This window comes from Schistocerca gregaria, chromosome 3 (assembly GCF_023897955.1).
Source record: "Schistocerca gregaria isolate iqSchGreg1 chromosome 3, iqSchGreg1.2, whole genome shotgun sequence".
In the NCBI taxonomy this organism is placed as follows: Eukaryota; Metazoa; Arthropoda; class Insecta; order Orthoptera; family Acrididae; genus Schistocerca; species Schistocerca gregaria.
In genome coordinates this window covers 225,683,122-225,705,303 of record NC_064922.1, presented here as the reverse complement: position 1 = coordinate 225,705,303, position 22,182 = coordinate 225,683,122, and the positions used below count along the sequence as shown (strand labels likewise).

The 22,182-nt window shown below is 41.1% G+C and overlaps 1 protein-coding gene across 2 annotated transcripts in view; it reads right to left on the bottom strand.

The window, feature by feature from the left end:
- LOC126353856 (integrin beta-PS) overlaps positions 1 to 21,737 on the bottom strand; it is a 131,654-nt gene extending 109,917 nt beyond the window's left edge. The window contains exon 1 of one of the 2 annotated variants that reach the window (XM_050003023.1): positions 21,592 to 21,737. The gene's annotated coding sequence lies outside the window, so the exon portion shown is untranslated. The remainder of the gene's footprint in view (positions 1 to 21,591) is intronic. The other variant, XM_050003022.1, reaches the window with a different exon arrangement.
- Between the last annotated feature and the right edge of the window lie 445 nt (positions 21,738 to 22,182).

The window sequence follows — 22,182 nt, the reverse complement described above, 5'->3', positions numbered from 1 at the left end:
TAATAAACGAAAAATACATTTGGACTCCGTTGTTTTAACTGATAGATCGACAATTTCAAAGGTTTAAATATTGTGATAAATAATACAAATAATTAAAATCACTTGCAGAGACCCAAATGAAATGATAAATGATAGGAAGAAAAACAAGAGCAAATGAAAAATTAATACTATGTTTAAATTATATGGCAAAGGACTAAATTGATAAAAAATGCATTTAAACCAATTCACGGAATACAAATAATAATTATTTAAAGATTAAAAAATTCTGAAACATCTTAATATTCGAACCCATAACCTTCTGCGCGTTACTCTCGTAGGCTAAGCACTATGCTAAATCATCACTACATCTGATATTATCAATTTTTAATCTCTATAACATCACACAAAATTATGATTTTTTGTAGATTATTTGCATGGTGATATACCTGAGACCCTGACCTATATTATTGTATAGAGGACTTCAAAGAGTCGATTCCATCCCTGCAGAACTGTCCTGGTCAGTATCGCACAGAAGGGAGTAAATTATTCCAGCTTAATGGGAAACAAAAAATTCAGTTCATGTCAAATCAGTTATTGGGGCTCTAACTAGGAGTGTGACTAAATATTAAAAAAAGCAAAAACTTTTCTGAATAGCTTTGTATTCATCACAACAAATTTTTGACAGTTAGTACTACTTTGTGAACTGTTTTTAATTTTAAACACTACCACATGCACTGTTTGGCTCTAGTGTTTCACTTATTGACAGATAACTGTATTATATGAATTGGTGCAAGTCTTATGATTAATATCTGCCTCTATTATTCCTGAAATTTAGTATCTGAGCACTTGGGCCACACTTTTCATGTATTTGTTTGCATATTACATACAATATGTCTTACAAGCTTTTCCATCTGGTTATTACTGTAATATCGCACCGTGGATTAATGACTTGGTTCGCCGTGCGTGGCTGCCCTTTCCCACATCAGACTACGTGAAAAATGGGCTGGTACCCACTTGCCCCCTGAGTTACGATTTTCAAACACTTCGAAAGCGTTCTCACAATTTCACATGGAATAACAATGGTTGCAGCAGATAGGATACACAATTTCCTTCCGGGTGAGGGAGGGGTGGCGACAGGAAGGCCATCCGGCTACCCTCTACCATTATAAAACTGCCAAATGAAGACAAACATACCGACCGCGAGACAGTACGGGATAACACCAGGAAAAGATTACTGCACCAATCTGAGTAGTTCTACATCCTAGTTACAATCGCGTCAATGATCGATGGAACTAAAAAAAGTAAAAAAGATACACTAAGATAGGTGCATTGGAGAACTGAACCCCGATGCTATTCCCAATCGAAGGTAGCGCCAACTGGGTGGAGTGTCAGGAGCTCCGAGACTACTGGCGTTGGAGCGGCCATTGAGGAGACGTACAGCAAGAGGGAGAAAGCGCGGGAGGGCGTGTCCTGGCGGCGTGCCAACAACACAGCACGGGCAGAGGCATCAGCACGGGGGCCGTGCGTCGTGCTGTGACGTTGCACGCAAGCTGTGGGCCCCCACCTCAACCACCAGCCGGCCCCTCTCCCCTGCTGGCCTCGCCAAAAAGAGACAACCTAACTAAACCTCACTCTGTCCCACGCAACACTCTCGCCCACGGGCGCCGGACGACCTCCATTCCACAAGGCTGTGCAGACGACCAGCATCTGCAGCGGCGGCGACGTCGCGGCCAGCCGCGGCGCTACGCCACTGCGTATCGCGGACGAGTTTCACCGAGCAGACGTGCCAAGTTAACAGACTGTAATGAGCGTCTTCGACCATGGTTTGGACTTCTTACAAGGTCTCTGATTTGCTCATTCGTGGCCCTCTGTTTGTGGAACAGTCTTGCTACTCGCGGAGTTACCTAATCAACCTTACTGATAACAGAACGTAGAAAGTACACATGAAAATGACTTTACACCCTGTCGTAGTCAACAAGCAGTAATTTGACATTAATTTCCGATTCGTTAAATAAGTGTCCGTTGTTAAACTGTGCCTTTGCAGTAACGAGCCTCGAGTAAGGGTAAAAAGGGCTTACTTATTATGTCTTTATTTAAAATGGTTTCATGGACTGGTTTGCACAACAAACAGAAAATTAAGAAAACTTAAGACCAGATTAAATTAACTTTGTTCCAAGTTCGGCAGTAAATTAACTACATGCAACAGCCTTTGTTGGTAGTTTATTGGGAATTACGTTGTTCCAAAATTTCACATTACAGCAAGTGATTATCATGCTTGGAGATTAGCCGACCATAGTACGGCGATCCTTGGAAAAAAGAAAAAAATGAGGCCTCAACTAATCCATTGTAATTACAAGAAATATTTTCGTGTTGAATACTAAATACTAGTGGTGAAGAGGTAGGTGGCGAAAACGTCTGCGAGTAGTTAAATAGCAATGCCTATTCACCGGGATTTCAGTAGTTAGGCGACGCGAATATACAGAGGTGGAAATTAGCATAAAGGTATGTTGCTGTTAGCGAAAAAACACGTTTATTTACGTATGCTGAACTGTGCGCTTTTTTCCTCGTACAGTTTACAACAAAGAAAACAAAATCTCTTTTTTACCACTCGCACGTACGAAATTTAACGAAACAAGGCAACCTTAGGGGCGGAAATTGATATAATGGCACTTATAAATTGTCGTCATAATAACCTAACGTATACAGTAAATAAATCACAACTATGACCAATTTAGTCGAACCTCCATTTTTCTTAACTGCGAAAATCCTCTCACGCATTGATTGTACAGGGGTAGGATGTCTTCTTCCGAGATTGAGATCAACTTCGTTAGAACTGCCGTTTTCAACTGACCAGTCTCAAACTGTAATCCACTGCAACGAACGTGTCGTGCTGGCATCCCCCATAAAATCTCCCTGGAATTTTAATCTGAATTTCTCGATGGCCAGGTCAAATGGAATTCCTTTATCTTGAAACCACAACTCTGTCTACGCAGACGTGTGAATCCCTACGTTATCGTGTTGAAGTAGCAAATTATCGTGAAATTCGGTTTCCAGCATTCCTGTATAATCATCGGACTTCATTTTGGTGTGCAGTCTTGCTATGTTGAAGGTTTCTTTTTGCACAAAATGCTGGCATGATCGTAACTCGATAGGGGTTTTCACGCGGCATCATCACATATGTGCCCTACGACGTTAGCACGCGCACACACCTCCAAGTTGCAACTGTAGCGAACTGTTGATATTGACTACTGTGCTAGTCATCTAGCGGAACTGCTTTTATACTAACTTCCGACCCTTCCGACCCGAAAGGCCGCCTTTTTTCAATTTTTGAGTACTCGGCCTAATTCTACTTGTGAAACGAGAATATATGTTGCTTTGCTTTGTTGTAAACTAAATGGGAACAATGTCTACAATGCCAAGTACGTAAAACATGGTTTTTTTCACAAGTAACCAAGTGATTTAATAATAATTTTCACCACTTTGGTGAAAAAAGTTTGTTTGGTAGAGGAAGACAACGAAGACCAGGCGACCGAGTAACCCGTAATTGTGCACATCGAGGCACTTAAATTCGTCGATATGTTGTTAAGAGTACGCAGGGCAAAATTCGTTCGACCGTACCGATGTTTCGACTTCTCGAAAAATGAGAACAGTCGCCAGGAAAAAGTTAAAGTACAAACAGAAAAAGTGGGATGGTCATTTCCCGAGAGTGAAACGGAAGTGAGTGAAATTAAATAAAATATATATTAAATGTAACTTTATTCACAAAGTTTTGTCCCTCGCGAGTGTGCTGTGGGCTTTCAAATGTGACAAATTGCACTTTTTGGATTTTCTTACAGTTAATCGTGCAGCCTAGGGTTTGCAATAACCAGAGTAATGAGCAACTTGCAGTATTGTCAATTGACAGTGACTGAATGTCAGCACACACAATAGTTTTAGTATCTATTAAAACGGAAAAGTCCTAGATATCTGATGGCACTCGATAACTGCATTTGTTACTAAAACTGGCATATGTCGACGCAGCGTGATGAATACTGACGAGAACGTCTTTGAGGTTTATCTGACGCACGCTCGCCCGTTGGCGTAAGCCTCGCGCTGAGAGTTGGGCGCTGAACGGGAGTGCGCCAGCGCTGAGTAATGCAGTTTTCTCGCTAAGTGAAGCGTCACTGCAGCCGAGATTTTGAGAAGATTGCACACACAGTACGGAGAACAATCACGTCACGGACAAAAGTGTACGAAGGGAAATACCTACGGCATGCAGAAAGATGAAGTATTTCGCTTGGACACGACTACTGAATTTTACTCGCGCCAATACATACTTGATAATTTACATTAAGGGGGAACAGTCTTAATGTGATACTGGAGAGAAGCAGCATTGATAGCTAAAATACGTGGGCTAAGGAGTACATCAGCTGAGACGTGAAAATACTACAGAAGGCTACGGGCTCAAAAGAATGTGATGAATCAACACTAAGCGTTTCTTGTAATCTTAATCGTAGTAAAAAGCAATTGCACACAAGCAGTGCCATCTTGTGGCAAAAAATAACGCTATCCCATGGATTCTAGATACAATTATGTGATACGTTACTAAGAGTATGTAGAGAAAAATTCGTTTGACCGTACCGATGTTTTGACTTTCCAGAAAACGAAAACGGTCGCCAGGAAAAAGTGAAAGAAAAGCATAGACAGAAAAAATGGGACGGTAATTTTCCGAAAGTGAACTGGAAGCAAGTCATAAGATATAAAATACATTTAAAATTTAATTTTGTGAATAAGGTTTCACTTTCCCCGCACATAAGTGCTATGGGCTTTCAAATGTGACACATTTTGGAAGCACAACAGTGTCACATGCATACAAAACACACAAACAATTTACTACAGCCTGAGAACAACTATGTATACTGATGACGCAGTTTCATGGAGTGTATCACGCAAAAAACGGCAAAGTGTTTCGAATAACCTTGGCAAAATGTTCACATTTTGTTGCGTATACATCCCTCCTCAAATGTCGGTTTATGTAAACTAGGAAAGCACACACTTTAGACTGATACTGCATCAGCCCTAAAGTGACACGTTACTTGGTTGTGTCTCATATATGCAGTGTGTGTAAGAAAATGTTTAGTGTAAGAGAATAATCATCAGCACCATTACGGTTCCATTAGTGGATGAAATGCGGGAGGAAAGATTCTTGGAAACCCCGCATTTCTCTAAGTTTACCGATGTTGGTGGCAGAACACGAGCTCTCGGATTTCGTAAAACTCGTCACGGTGCACCAACGCACATTTTTCGTAGAGCTGTTGAGCATTTCTGTGACACTCTGCACGCCAGCTAAACTAAAATGTGACGAAATGCGAATTCCTTTTCATTCCTTTAAGATTTTTTCCTATAAATCTGACATTCTTTCCCTACAGAAAGGTTTATATAGTCGTTTCACCTCAAATCGTTCCATACACATCCTGCTATTAATACCTGCAGCGGCAATGTTTCCTTCCAACGCTGTATACATTGGAGGTTTCGGGGTTGTCTTAGCTCCATTTCTCTATTTATGGACGTTCGCACACTGGCGAGATATAAAATTTAAATACCTCGATATTAATGCCGGGAATGTTCTTTTTCCACCTTTTTTAAAGACGCTGCTTCTATAGATAGATTATAACATCAGATGACACAAATATGTGCTTTGAGAAAACGGCCGTGTCTGTGAATAAAGATTAACAGCAGCAGAGGACCTTATTCAATGTGGAATGTTTCAACTGTGAATACTCTACATAAAAAGTGTTACATTCAAATCTACTATTGCTTGAGGCTACTAGTCTACCATCTGATCCCTTCTTTTAGCAAGTTGTGTCGTAAGTTTCTTTTTCCCGAAATTTGATTCTGTACGTAATCAGTTATCCAGACCGCTCTTCTAATCTCTGGTTTTCGTCTATACCACATCAGTTCAAAAGCATCACTTCTGTTATTGCCTGTATTGTTTCGTTGCCCATATTTCACTTAGGCACAAGGCTACATTCCAAACAAATACATTCAGCAAATTCTTTACGTAGTTCTTCCGAACACAAATTGGCATATGATGATAGCCAATTCCTCTTCTCCAGAAACGGCATTATTGCTATTGCTAGCCTATTTTATATCATCTCATTTCTGCCACTCACCATTTACTTCGCTAAACGAATAGCAAAACTCGTTTATTACTTTTGTGGTTCGGTTCCTAATCCAACTCCCTCAGCACAGTCTGATTTAATTAGACTACATTTGAATACCTCATGGTTTACTTTTGTTGAGATGCATCTTACAACCTTTATTCACGACACTTTTTGTTACACTGATCTTAATTACTTTGCCGCCTCTGACAGAATCGGAATTGTCAAGGCAAATCTAAATGTTTGTTTCGGGTAGCTAAACTGTAATTCCCTTTCCAAATTTCTCCTTCGTTTCCTTAACATTTAGCGGAGTGTACATACAGAATAAAATAGTGGATATGGTACACAACTGTCTTACTTCGTTATCAATTATAGCTTCCCTTTCTTGCCCCCAGGCACACAATATCTATCAATTTGGCTACGTCCCGTGCCGACGATTTAAGAACTCCAATTTTCTGGAAATAGAGTATTTCCACTAAACTAGATTATGTTTTTGGTATTTTAGAGTGATTACGCCATCAAAATCCGTTCCATGACAGCCCTGGTCTTTAAGGAATGTATGAATGAATGGACCATTTTTCGCGAGTATTTCCTCGTACGTAGGGGAGAAGGCCTCTTAAGGCTTAAGTAAGCAGGTGAATGGACACGCCGACCTCACACCAACTGTAGACTGACGCCAGGGAGCCTGCAAATAACAGGTGAGTCACCAACCTGTTAGGCAGCGAGGGCCCGGCTACATGCAACCGCCGATGCCCGTCCGCTCACACAGTCCCCAGCTGTCCAAAGCCGTGTAGCCAAATTATTTAGTTATACAGTACATTTAGCCATTATGGATATTACAGAACTCCGTGACTGTTAAGAAAATACATGCACCATTCACGAAATGATTTCCATCCTCAGATGGGTACTGCGTGTATTTGGCAATCTAGGTCGCACTGGTGTCAATATTCATCTCGCAGCTTCGATTTTCATAGCCTATTCATCAAATAATTAAGCGCTATGTACTATAAACACTGAGTGCCACCACATCCGCCGGTTTTAAACGTGTGCTCTAAATCAGTTGCCACAAGAAGCAAATGTCACTGCTCACTATAATGCTGGAAATGCCAGTTAGTAACTTCTGCATGCCTCGTCTGCAAAAAAAACTAGCTAGGGGAAATAAAAACAAATTTTACGACTGATTGGTCGCTGTTATCATTCAAACAACTTACTACTTTGTTACGCTACCCACAATTGAGAGGTAATTGGGGTTTTGCTATATTGCCTGTTCCTTTTTTTTTTTTTTTTTTTAACAAAGGGTACATCAAAACCATTATTGTAGGGCGTGCATGTAAGAATGAAAGATACGACGATGCTACAGAGCACTTAGTACATGGAGACCAACTTCTCTCGACACTAAATCCGACCAACGCTTACCTTATCATTCCTCTATAAGCGCTTGCGGTCCACACACACAACACATTTGCGAAGAATTCGACAATTATTTAATATACTCGTTAACGAAAGGAAACAAATGTAAACAAGAAATAAGTGTCGTTTAGGTTACGGGTTCGTGCTTCCAATTTGTTTCTTCAGGTATCCTGTACATACCTTCAAGATTTTCCATACAATTCCGAAACACCCCGTGTGTTATATTCTTTGTTTAATGCTGAAAAACAGTACGAATATTCAAGCTTTAACGAGACAAACGCATAAGTTTTTTGTCAAATAACGGAGAATTTTGTGCTGACATTACTCAACTCACTAAGTGCTAATTGGTAGATTGCCAAAGAAAAACAATAATCAACCCAATGGTCTCTTTCAACGTTGTTTCACTGGTCGGAGTGGGTGGCATCAGGGTGGATGACACACCGGTGGTGAAACACCAGCAGTCTCTAAGAGGTCAAAGTCTAACTTCAATGCTACCAAATACGACCACAAAACGTCCCCCCCCCCCCCCCGAACACCCCCTCTCCCCCCACCGGGAGGAACGCCAGGCTGGATGGCAGTGAAATTGAAGCTTATTCACCCCGATATCTCGTATGTACAAGAGTTGATGGGGAATCTTTCTTGTAAATGAAACCACAGTTTTTTGTGGAACATTTACAGGACAAGTTTGGGGAAATGGAGGGTTTGCCAAATGCGGTCAGGGTCTGTCTCGCTCAAAACAGCATCTTCTGCCCAATCACTGGCACTACTCGCCTGTGACAAACTGGAGGATGTTTCTGTTTCCATCACGCCCCATAAGAGGTTAAGTATGGTCCAGGGTATCATATTTCACAGGGACCTTCTTTTGCAGTCTGACGATGAGCTACGCCCCAATTCAAAGCAGCGAGGTGTCAATTTCGTCAGGCGCGTCTACCAGTCAGAGGGATAATCAGGTTGCCACGGGTGCCTTCAAGGGTGAACATTACCCGAGAAAGTCAAGGTGATGGTCACGCTGTGACGTAAAGCTATATATCTGTCGCCTGATGCGGTGCTTTAGGTGCTCGAAGCTCAGCCATATGTCTTCCCCCTGTACTTCCAGTGTCACCTGTCGGGATTGTGGACGTCCTTCACATCCCAATACTCCCTGTGCCCCGCCTCTTATCTGTAACAACTGCAGAGTACACCATTCACCTTGGTCGCCAGACTGCATGATTCTCCAGAAAGAAAGTAAAATAATGGAATACATGACCCTGGACTACTGACCTACACTGAGGCTAAGGGAAAATATGAGATGCTACACCCCATGCATATGACGTCAAACTACGCCGCTGCTACGATAACCATTCTACAATCTTCCGTTCCGCTGCGTACAGTTGGCTCTGAGCTGTCAGACCCCACTTGCTCTTGTGATGGAGGGGGGGAGGGGCACTTCCCTCCCTGTTGGTCCTGCACAATCAACTTCAGGAGCAACCCCCCCCCCCCCCAACCGTCCTGTCGGGGACATCAATCCCCACTTCTCAGCTGGAGAAGTGTAAGTCTTCTTTGGTTCCTCTAACCAGGAAGGGATCCCTTGGGTGATTCACTTCCCAGGTTCCTACCAGTAGCAAAGCTGACCCCTGCCAGTGGCTGAAGCAACCACAGGTAGCTGGTTGTAGGGCTTCACGGTCCTCATCAGTCACTGAGAGTGTATCAGTGAAGACCTCCCAGTTGAACACACCTAAGGAGCAGCAAGAGAAACCTAAAAAGAAAAAGACCCTGAAGAATCAAGGGACTGTGGCGGCACCCACACCACCACTGCCTAAAAGCTTTGTATCTGAGGATGAGGTGGAGATTCTGGCGTCTGCTGAGGACCTAGATATCGGTGGGCCCTCAGATAAAATGGATGTCGATCGCACAGGTACTCATATGGTGGCAGCAGGTGACCCTGAGGCGTAGACTGCCTCATTGAGTGTTTCGTGCCTTCAGTCTCACGATCACGTAATCATCCAGCGGTACTGCGGCGATTTTTCCACCACATGGCTGAGCTATGGCAATTGTTGGGCTTTACACCTGCTTTCTGCATTGCCCTCCATGAAACCTGGTTCCCGGTAATGAGGACCCCTGCCTCCATAGCAATTAGGGATATTCCAGGAACTGTAGCAACTATAGTGGTGTCAGGTGGAATTTACGTCTCAGTATGTAGTGAACCTGTGTCCCTTAAAAAACCCTCTAGAAGCTGTGGCTGCCAGGATAAGGACGACGCAGGAAATAGTTGTCTGCAATGTATATAAGCAAGCCTGAACATATTGGATGCACTGTTTGATCAACTCCCTGAACATTTCCTACTCTTCGCAGATTTTAACACTTTCGGGTGGCACCATGCTTACTGGCTGATGTAGGGAGGTCAAAATTTACTGTCACAACTCGACCTCTGCCTCTGCCTCTTAAATACAGGTGCCCCCACACATTTCAGTGTGGCAAAGGCACATATTCGGCCATTGATTTCTCGGTTTGCAGTCCTGACCACTTATGCGTAACATGTTTCAGGATGTGGAATTTTGTAGAAACTGGAACATATTCGCCAAATAAAGCACAAATAATAACTTCACAATCAAGTGCAAGTTCTTGAAGACACTAACAGCTATGTTCAAATGAATGTCATGTGATAAGTTAATTTAACAGATCATGTTCCAAAAGCATATTTATCTCCGATGTTGTGCATTTCTCTCATTTACTAAAGCAGATGTTTTTTAATGGCCGAAAGGGATCAAAATTCACGATAAGTGTAAAATTGAAGGGCTAATTTTATTTGTACTGTCCAACCATATAACAGTGTAAGTCAATCATTATTTCTGTTAAGTTTCGTAATTACATACGAGTCTGATATATCACTGACCGCTCACCTCGCATGTGCTTTCTGACAGGGGCATTGCGCAATTTGAAAGGTAAGGAGAATTGCAGGTGACATCATTCCAAAACCTTGTTGGCACTGGTTGAAATATCAGTATGCATAAGGAACTTGCTTTGAGAGGTGATTGTGATTTCGCACTCCATATGGACTTGTGCTCTATTCGGAATGGTTTCTGAGATGGAATACATTTAATATCACTTTTCTTGAATAACTCGCAAATCGTATCCTCCAGAGGAAACCTATCGCAGTAAAAATTAAACATTAAATTTCCAACACAAAGGTCACTTTCTTTCTCCCTAGGACTAATATCTCGCGCGACGTGCATCTTCTGTAGCACGGGTAGTTTCGTAGGTCAGTTTGAAGTAGTTTCACCGAATGGATAGACAACAAGTTACCTGTTCAAATAACACAGGAAACATAACAATCTATGTTAAATGTACATGCTAGGAAGAATATAGTACTTAGTGCACAGTCTTAATCTATACTTCGCAAACCAGTGGTGGGTGCTTCCGAAACTATTAAGATTTGCCGCCCTTTCCTGTTCTATTCGCGAATAGTTTGTCGGAAGAGTAGTTTTCGGCCAGCCTCCATATAACTTATTTTCTCAGCAACATGTCTAAAACAATCACATGGCAGTCCGAACACCACCTTCGAACGTCACCGCCGTCGAAACCTTCGTGAACATGTAGATGCGGAAATGGTGCACTTGTGACAATTTGTCACATAAAAAGTATCTCTTTTTATTTATTCTAAATACTCCGCTTGTTAAGGTAAGGGGCACGCGGACACACGTGCACGCGGTTTGTTTGTGTGTGTGTGTGTTTGTGTTTGTGTGTGTGTGTGTTTGTGTGTGTGTGTGTTTGTGTTTGTGTGTGTTTGTGTTTGTGTTTGTGTGTGTTTGTGTTTGTGTTTGTGTGTGTGTGTGTGTGTGTGTGTGTGTGTGTGTGTGTGTGTGTGTGGCGGGGGGAGCAGCAAACAGAAGAGGCAAGAGCATGGAGATGGCTCACATAAAAATGGGGAGAGACAAAAACCGCTTCCGCTTGCAGGCGCGTGCGCTGGCACACGGCACGGGTCGACGAACGCTCAAACAGCTCCATCTTCTCTCGTTGCGGAGATACGGGTTTGCGCGCGCGCTGTATGAATTGAGGGCGACTGGCTTCTCGCCATTCTCTTGGAGCATTTATCGCCGATTGCATGCATTACTCGTGTTGAAGTAAACGGCAACCGTTTCGCAAATAGACTCAAGCTTTCTTTGGTGTTTGTATAATTGGTGTGTTTCGAGGTGGTCTATATTAGTATTTACGTTTGATATGCAGAATGCTGAGACTCGTTTTATTATGTAGAGATCTTTGTAGGTGGCTGGCTACTGCTGGAGGGTTTCCCCCCTTGTTGTTGCTGTGTGTTCCTTCAATCTAATCTCAAATGATCTATCCGCCTGACATATGTAGAAACAGTTCAAACATTCAATTTTGTATACACCCATGTGGTGTAGTGGGTATCTCGTGCTACTGCCATTAGGTATCCGCACAACCAAAGGTTTCCACAATGCTTGACCGGAAATGTTTTGTTTTGGTATATGCTCTTTTTTGCACATTTTAGATTCATTTGGGGTAACACGTGTCTCGAGAGACTTCCTGCAAACGTAACGTCATTTTCGCGTCGCACACACTATCGACAACCTTAGGAAGCGACTTCGCGACGAGGAAGAACATGTATGTTACTGCTCTTCTTTTCACCCGCAGCAGTTTAATCTTCCCTCTTATGTTTTTGTCTATCCACACGCCCGGAAGCTGCCACAAACTGAAATAAATAGCTAAATGTTTTTAAGAAGGGCAAATATGAATTTTATTGCTGGTCATTTCAGACGCAGCTATTTAAACTTTCTTTTAGGGTTCTACCTAACCACACATTCGGAACTCAACAAATACTCATTTCATCCACCGTTCTCTCATCAAGCAGAAATGTAAGTAACATCTAATGCTCCAAATGTATTTTTATCACATTCATAGGAAAGTCCCAGAATGTTAAGAACGGCAACACGAGAAAAAAAAAAAAAACATGTAGCGGGATGTGAACCTACATCCTCAGACTCCGTATACTGCAATATACATTAAGCTAGCGTCTGCTAATGTGATTTGGTCTCCGTCTTTGTTTTTATAGTATCTCTTGAAGGCTTACATCGTTTATACGTTATTAACTGACTTTTAATGATCAAGATGTGTTGGCGATAAATCTTCAACGCGCCATTCTTCTGAAATGCGTACTGCAAGTTTTAATGCAAAACATCTAAATATGACTGCTGCATCGATTGTCGATATTGCGTGTGAGAAACAGGCGTCACTTTCGCAGAAAATCTTGAGTATTTCCCTTAGATATTAGACATATCTGTTCCTTTAAAGTGTCGTGATACATGCTAGGTAACACGATAGGAAAGGAACCTGTGACCACTAGTAGTTTTTAATTTATTTTATTTTCACATTTATTATTTCTTTGATCTTTTCACTCAAAAACCTCCGCAAAACTACGAGCCATGTACTGAAATAGTGTTGTAAGAGTAAACTTGTTTAATTAGATACCGATAAATCACAGTAAAGTTTAACCAAAAATGTTCGTATCAAGGAGGTGGTTCGTCATATACTTAACTCTGAGAAAGTTATAGCTAAAACACTATTCTATGATAAATCAGATGAGCTTCCGCAAAATTTATGCGGATCACTAGTGATGATGCGTGACGGAAGAATACAGTAATTGGTGGTAATGTACGTTAAAAATCTTTGGAAGGGCGGAAGGTGGGTAGACCAAGTCGTGGGTGCTGCGGATGCATGAGTCACGGGTTTCCGCGCAAGAAACTAATGCAAAACTTCCGGCATTTCCGATGCAGCCGCACCCACGCTGATGAAGCAGCGTCTTGTGGTGAGCTGTGTGTGCTGCTTCTACCACCAAGCAGAAAACTCGCAGGAACGAGGCAACAAAGGCGAGTCAGTCAACGCTTGTCTCCCGATTGCTCACGAAACATTACTGTTTCACGTTCACCTTGTCTCCGAATGATGCAGCTTCTCAGCGCACTAAGGGAGAAATCTGGATACTGACACACACACAACAAAGTAAACTACTCGCGCAGCTCTCGATGAAAAAACAAACAGCGAAATTTAAGCTGTAAAGATGATTGAATACACGGTGGGCACACTAAAAATGGAGACTGAATCACTGAAAAGAAAAACCACACAATTTCGATCTGTCCATCACAGTTCGTACACCACCTGTCTTAAACACAAATTACCCAGCAAGCACATTTTTCAATGTCGAGTCTTAAAATATGCGTTAGGTTTTTACGTCGAAGTATCATAACCGTGACCATGGTTATCCAGTCAGTTATGAAGCAGCAGCATGGACAAAGATGACAAAGATAATTTTTTTAACCAAACTGTTTCTTTTCGTTTGGCCATCTCAGGGCGACGTTATTAGCGTCAACTTCGATTCTCCTCCAATATTTTATTTTCATACGTCGCAAACTTTTTTCGCTTCCCTGCACATGACGATTTTGTTTTGGGTCTAGTTTCTGTCTTCGAAACTAGTGAAAGCTCGTTTTTTTTTTTTTTTAAATCATTCTATCTACGTTTGCGGATTCCCATTTCTTCAAATGGTTCAAATGGCTCTGAGCACTATGGGACTTAACTTCTGACGTCATCAGCCCTTTAGAACTTACAACTACTTAAACCTACCTAATCTAAGGACATCACACACATCCATGCCCGAGGCAGGATTCGAACCTGCGACAGTAGCGGTCGCGCGGTTCCAGACTGTAGCGCCTAGAACCACTCGGCCACTCCGGCCGGCCCCCGTTTCTTCCATATCCCTTTGTACCTCTAGGTTCCACCGTACTTTGGTCCTCTTGTTCAGCACAAACTGTATTATTGTTTTGCCGTGTTAAACTCACCTTGTCCATTCTAAGGGTATGTCTAAAGAACACGCTCCTTTTCCTGATGTCGGAGATTCTATCTTGGTATATGGTTCTTGGTTAGCTCGTCTTCCAAATCGACTATCTTCTGTTGTTCTGGGTCTCTAAATGCTCCTGAGTGTCTTTGGTTCCAACTGTTCCAGTCAGTTCAATACCCCTGTTCTTACTAGGTGTGTATCAAGGTGAATCAGTGATAATCTCCATTTTGCACTGATCGAAATATTATTGTAGATGTTGTTAGATTGTATTTCATTTTGTTTGTTCGTTCTCCTTTTGTTAGCCCAGTTCCTACCCATCGAACTGTCTCATCAAAATCGTTTGAGCACTACTGAGGGGAAAAAACATGATACCAAAAAGTAGTATCCATTTCTTTAAATAAAGGTTAAAAAGTCGTCAACCTGAAGGTTACAATGCTTTGCTAGGTATGGTCTTATTTGAGGCTATATGCCAAAGCCTTCTTCCAGCCACTTACAGGGGTTGTACAGTTTACCATTGCACAACTTACCATTTTTCACATTTACAAATGGTTGTCAGCGGTGGAAGAAGCGACAAGTGATAAAACGCCGGCCGAGGGCAGAACTGAATCTAGCTATACCGGTCGTCGGCTTCGGCCCGTGACTTAATGATGTAGTGTATCACATTCATTCATGACCAGCGAGAGAACAGCACATTACAATATGTAATTTGTTTCTATATTGTTTTATGGTTATATACCGTGATGACTGGCGAGAGATATTGGAGATCTCAATATTTCCAAGAACAAAAATCCTAGGAGCGGTTGAAGACCGAACCTCGCACCTTAGGCTGCCTCTTACCCACTCTGTCACCCGACAAAAAGTAGAACATTCATCGGAAAAATTTATATAAACGAAGCAAACCATCAATTCCTTTTTTTTCTTCTTTAGCATAAAACCAGTCTGCTTCTGCTTCCATAAGGCAACTCAAAGTTTTCGTACGAGTTCTACCAGGTGTATGGCAAGATGGAAGTGGACACATCCATTAAAATACACAGGTCGGTCATCTGTTATCAGCACAAAAAAGTGGGCGTTCCCAAAGCAGGCCAACGTGCACATGGACACACAATTCGAGGCACATCTTATGATGCAGCGGAAAAATTAGTCAATTAAAATGTAGCCACGAGAGACTAAGATGTGATGGTCCCTTCCCAAAGCGCGCAAGAATTGCAACAACTGGAGTACGTGAACAAAATAATGGAACGGCCGATGATTAACAAAGCTATGCAGATAGTGTATACCTACTTGCCTTCCGGGCACTTCGCGGTATTATTGGGATGGGTTTTCACACTTGTAACTGTTCAAAAATGTCAACGAGAGCAGCACTCGCCAATGAATTTATCTTGTCAGAAAAATACCCGAAAGGATTTTTTTTGTTACCTTTCCGTCATTCTAAAAGAATTTTGGGTTCATTCGTATAAGATAGAGTACAATAATATTCTGCACACACTCACCGCTAAGAAAGTGTTACTATGTCCAGTGAAGTTCGTGACACATTTTGGGGTGGAAAAAGTGTCTAAGATGTTGTTTCTGGAAAGTAGTGAGATGATACAACAAACTTCTAGCTTTTATATTGCGCATAGCTAACACTGCATCTATAAAGAAGACGTGCAATTTCGAGGCACTGTAATGTAATTTTTGATGCTACTCCAAGTGGCACTGACAATCCTTATTAGAGAGCAAAGATTGCAGACGTTAGAAAAACTTGTTTACACCTAGGGCAACCTGTTGCCATATTGTTTTCTACAGTTGACCATTGGAATACTGCGTACCAGTATTGTATTGTAAATTTTTTCGAGTCAAGTAATGTGGCTTCTTAATGTCTAGAGAAAAGGAAAGAAGAATCCACGATGATATTTGTCGATGTCAAGATCAATCAGTTGGAAACACTGAACGTCAAGGGCGTTGTTACGACGAAGCTATCGTCGATTTCAGAAATCACTTAAACATTCGCCGTTAAGTTATTAAGACTTAACTTTAAATGGCCAAATGGCCCTAAACATTATGGGACGTAACTTCTAAGGTCATCAGTCTCCTAGAACTACTTAAACCTAACTAACCTGAGGACATCATACACATCCATGCCCGAGGCAGGATTCGAACCTGCGACCGTAGCGGTCGCGCGGTTCCAGGCTGTAGTGCTTAGAACCGCTCGGCCACCTCGGCCGGCTGCTAACTTTAAACATAGCTGCCGACGAAGGGAGGGTGTTGAGGCCCGTTTCCCCTGAATAAAAGATACTGAACAATCGGCATGTTACTTCGTAAGCTCGTGACAATTCTGTGGAAGTAAGGGCCAAAGAAAGACGATCAAACGCAAGTACATAGTATATATTGAATTGAGGCCCTTATAAAGAAATATAGAACCGCATTTTTCAGCTAAGCAAATGAATGGAACACTTCTGACGCAGCAAGAACACATATCAAATCTCTCCCTAAAATCTAGAAGTTAATTTCGAGGTCCTTAAAGCGTCGGACGATATGATTTCCTCCCTCTGTTGTCATGGCTCGTCTGAAGTATATACAAACTGGGCAGAATGATATTTGCAGTTGGTGATGGTGCGACCAGCCTGGAGCACGCATTATGGACAGTGCGCGATGCGAGCAGGCAGCGAGTCATGGTAGGCAAGCACTGAAGACGCTAGATACCCGAACCAATCGTCTTGGCTCATCTTCGGCGATAGTGCAGCTGCAACCTCTAAAAAGACCAAGAGGCTCTTCACGATCGATTCAACCACACAATACTATGCTACATTGCCTGCCACTCAATTTTCTGTGTATGCGCACGGAAAGCAATAACGCTGGCGCCAACACTGGCCATTACGTATGGAATAGCGCCCACACATCGGCGCCAATGTTCAGTTGAATTCTCATACAGGGAAACGTAAACATTATGACGTGTACAGATCGCGGCCGGTTCATTTACGGTTTTACGCGTGAATAATATTGTTCCATTCTTCCTGAGACATTTCGAAAAATCAGCTTGGAAACAAATGACGACAAACTCTGTTTAAAAACGGCAAAGACAGAAAATATCGTTGATGCCATTGTGTTGTAGGCGTATCGATACTGACAGTGTCCTTCGATGTTTCGTCAAAATAATGACAAGCTAAGAACATGAACCAACACTGAGACCAACCAATGCTATTTCGTCGATCCACATATTGGACGAATATTGTTGGCGCCAACGTTGGCCTTTGAGAGTTACAAAACATGGTTCTGTGAGGGCGCAGATATTTTTAGAACAGTATACTACAGTGGAAACGCTGCAGTATGCCGTCCGGTGCCCAAACAGTCCGGCTATCAATGGCGATTGATCAGGATACTTTCGTGACGTTAGCGCAGTGACTGCGCCTTTGGACTTTATTACAATAAACTTTAAATACAAAGCAGCTGTTCACCTCTTGCTAGTAAGCAGTTCCAACAGACTCTACGACGAATCCGCTATTTAACGACTATGTTGTCGGTATAATGCTGTGTCGCATGCATTTATGATCTGGGCTTACTAGAGTGAAATAACAAAGTACGAAAAAATTAGTTTCCGAAGTGTACTTTTCTATGAACCTCAAAACGCAAACGACAGAAATTTCCAGTTCATGGTATTTACGAAAATGTATGTATTTTCAGCATACATCTATCGTGCATTCCAATATGATGATGATGTCTAAACGTTTTCAAGAATAAAAATTCTGACGCTTAGAACTCACCATTAGGACTTAATGTCATTTATAGGTACTAAGTATGGCGCCTGAAACGAGAACTGTGTGAAATGACTCATAGCCTTCTTTTCTTACAGGAGAGATATGCAATGAAAAGACCTATAAAACTAGATGTTGGCGACTAGCGGAAACCCGTGGCTTTAGTTGTCTTGTGAACTGACTAACTGGTCCCGCTAAAGCAGCTTCAGCAATGCAGGAAGAAACCGCTGTGGGCGTGCACGTGGGAGTACAGCGTTAACGCCCATCGCCAATGGAAGGAACACATTGGTGGTTGGTTATACAGAGTGGGCGCCCTAGCGCAAACATTAAGTATAAAACAAACTACATTCTCCCTTAGTTACGGAAAAAATCCAATTACTCATTTCAACCAAGAAGTACGCCCGACTTTATTAAGAATAAACATGGGACAGGACGATGAACAGCTCAGAAAAATGGAGAATTAAAGCATTTGAAATGTGACGCTGTACAAGAATTTTAGATTACATGGATAGTACGTGCAGTCAATGAGGTTATAATGAATCGAATTGCGGGGACACAAAAGTATGAATACAGTAAGCAGATTCATATGAATGTATGTTACAGTAGTTATTCGGAAATAATATAAAGTAGCATGGAGAGCTGCGTCAAACTAGCTTTTGGACTGAAGACCGTAACTACAACCACCATTACGGTACACAGTTACGCAGCGAGTAAATACAGCATGAGACGTAGCAATATGCATGTCCTTAAAACACATTCTGAGCTGAACCGCAAAAGTTCCTGGTGCTTGTTAAGGAACATAAGAATTAGTGGTAAGGGACCAAAGTGTATAGCAAACTGTTATGAAGTCATTTTTGGTTGCCCGTTCCACAGATGTTATTCATTTCTACAATTACGAATTTGGCTGCAGAGTTGATCACGAATCAAAGTTAGATATAACAAACTACTTTTATTTGGGCGTTTCTCTGTAGTTTGTATGTTATTGCATTACTGTTTGGTAAACAAATTCAAATATATATATATATATATATATATATATATATATATATATATATATATATATATATATATATATATATATATATATAATCTCTGAGGCTCTGCCAAGCTCCCACTCCCTTTAGATATAGGCTACCACAGTAAAACTACAACTGAGTACACCTGGGATAAAACGTTACCAGTGTCAATGCTGGCCATAACAAGACCAGGAGGGGAGGAAGTTAAATATGGAAGTGTAAACTTTAATTTTCTCTTGTATTTTGAGCCTTTTCTTGCAGTCTTTTTGTTTCTTCCTCCACTCTATCCCAATTCTTCAGCATTTCTCTGCTGCTACTCTGTCTCTTCACTAACTAGTTGACTGCTGCATGCTATCTCTGATTGAAAATATTTTTAGATATTCACATGTTAGAAAATTTAGTCACAGAAAGCTCTCTGTTTACATATTGCTAATGGATGTAATGCTGTGCACAATTGTATTGTATTCCTTTACATATTTATGCCTAGTGGCTATTTAGCCAAATGCAATGTGAAGCTTGATGCTTATGATAAGTGTTTGAAAATAGCTGTCAAAATTAGCTAATGGCACAGATAATAAATATACTAAAGCCTGTCTGGATCAGGTTTTCCTTCTTAAAACATAATGAGGCTGTGGAGCCCCACAACAACAAAATTTTAAAAACTGCTACTTTTGTTGTAATTTTTTTTCTCTTCAAAGCATTTATGTTTAATCGCTGACATTCTCCAACAATGTTCTAAATTTTTCCAAATATGTGTTGTCATGATGGAGGCTCATCACTTCTGAATTCACTGCCAGAAAAATAAAAGGGCCAAACTAATGGAAATACTTCAATAAAACGATTTGACCACAATAAAATGTAGAATGCAACATAGCTGGCATCAGAATTCACAAGTGGAATCAATGCAAAGACGGTAAAAGTGACTAGATGAAATGTACTGCTACCCATAAACCATTAACTCAATTAAGCTATGGAATGACAGATCAAAAGATGTGCAAAAATCTATTTAATTATCAAGCCATGTAGGTATATTAACATAACATTGCAAGTGGCCTAGAGGTGGTTCTGACAGGCTGAGAATTTATCTTTGCTGACTGTTTTACACCCACACTTACATGTAGTACAAAGAAATGGATAAAGCTAATACTGATACCTGATGTTTTAGGCAAGTTACAAGAGAAAATCCTTCCATGAATTTTACTGTAGTATCGAATTTACAGACATCACCTCTCCAGTCAGATGTACACACATCTTTACTAAACACATACCTAACCTATGCCACTATGTAGTTTTCTTAAGATATTGCATACAATTCCAATACAAGGCAATTCATGAATGAAGGAAATTCTGGCATACAGTAATTGATGAAAACATGCTGGCAAACTGATGTTTCACTTTACACTTACAATCAAGTGTTCCTTTCAGTTACTAAATAGGAACCACTAAAAAGGATGAATTAAGGCAGCCAATGAAAAACTATTGTTTTTTATAGTGACACTCCCGCTACAAATCTTTACAAATCATGGCAGAACGAAGCTGAAGTGCATTACATGCCATAAGGTGACAACAAATGATGGTAGGATAATTTAACTTTGTGGTAAGTTTTGAATTAAAGTTAACAAGTTGAACAAAGTACACTCACCAATATGAACATTAAGGAACCGCAGCAGAATAGGGGTGACAGGAAAAGATCAGTTTTCACATGTTTATTACCCACTATGATATGCTGATTACCAATTGCCGTGAGATCTGCAAGGGCTCCGTGCCTTGTCAGTATTGAAAAGGGAAACACGCACTTCCTCTCCGTAAAGCAGCACACACGAATCTTCTCAACCAACGAATACTACAGTCAAGAGTGTGACACTGAACTGGACGCATCATTCGTGATTCACTATTATGACTCAGATACCATTCCTTACTAATATCGTTTAAATAAGCTGATATGTCCCCTCTTTTAACTTGTTACATAAAAGTTCATAGCTGCATACAATGCTTTAATATTTCAATATCTTATATGCTGAAACTTTGTGATTTGGTGGGTCATACAATGACTCACAGGTCATCCCAGCTGTACATGACAGTTTACAGCTCTATTTCCCAAGTAAAACGTCGTTGTCGCTTGCGTCAAGTTGACGTAGGCCCTAGATTCAAGCCACAAACGTTCAAAGGTTCCAATTATTATCACAGAGGCCAAAAATTACCGCTTTAAAAATACCACTGTGTAATCAGACGCAAGTGGAACATAAACATTACGGGAAAAATCTCTTCGCACACGGTACACATGCTTTATTATTTCCGTATATACCGTACAGTATAATCAAACTATCTAATAATCAGGATACTCTCGTCTATGACGAATGTAAACTGAAATAATTATCCCAAATAAAAACAATGATACCATGTATAGGCCTACGGTAAAATCTCGGTTTGTAAATATGTGTACACGTATAATATTTTGTTTTTCGTATATGTATCAAAATTCATACACTTACCACAGATTTTCTTTTCACACGTTAAACATAAAACATTAAGACGACCCACCACTACTCCCACTCACACACTCTTCCACTACAACTCGTTCTCGCAACTGAGCAGAGCCAGTCTGCTACTTGAATTGGTAATCTGTCTTGCCAACATTCACACAGCAAAAGCACTACATTAAATTGTCTTCTGCGCCACGGGGAAATTTGTTATTTCGATACAAATAAAGCATTGACATCTGCGAATTACTGTCCTGGTATACAAAACGAAGTGTTCTTAATACCATATCCTCTTTATAGCTTGAGTTGTTAAATTAATAAGGAGAAAGAAGAAAACGTTTTGCCATAGTGGCTATGTTTAGCCCCCACAGTATTTCAAAACCAATAAATAATTTCTAAAGTAACAGCTACCATACACAAATGAAGCTCTAAGAATCTACGAAAATTCTTTTCAAATCATCTGTCGATGAAATGATGCATAGAAAAAGGGTTGCCACTGGCGCCATCAACACTTGTAGCGTCAGCCTTATTGTTGTACAGTGGCGTCACATGCACGTTTCACATACAGTTGTAAGGATTTACTAGTGAATTTTTTTAACATAT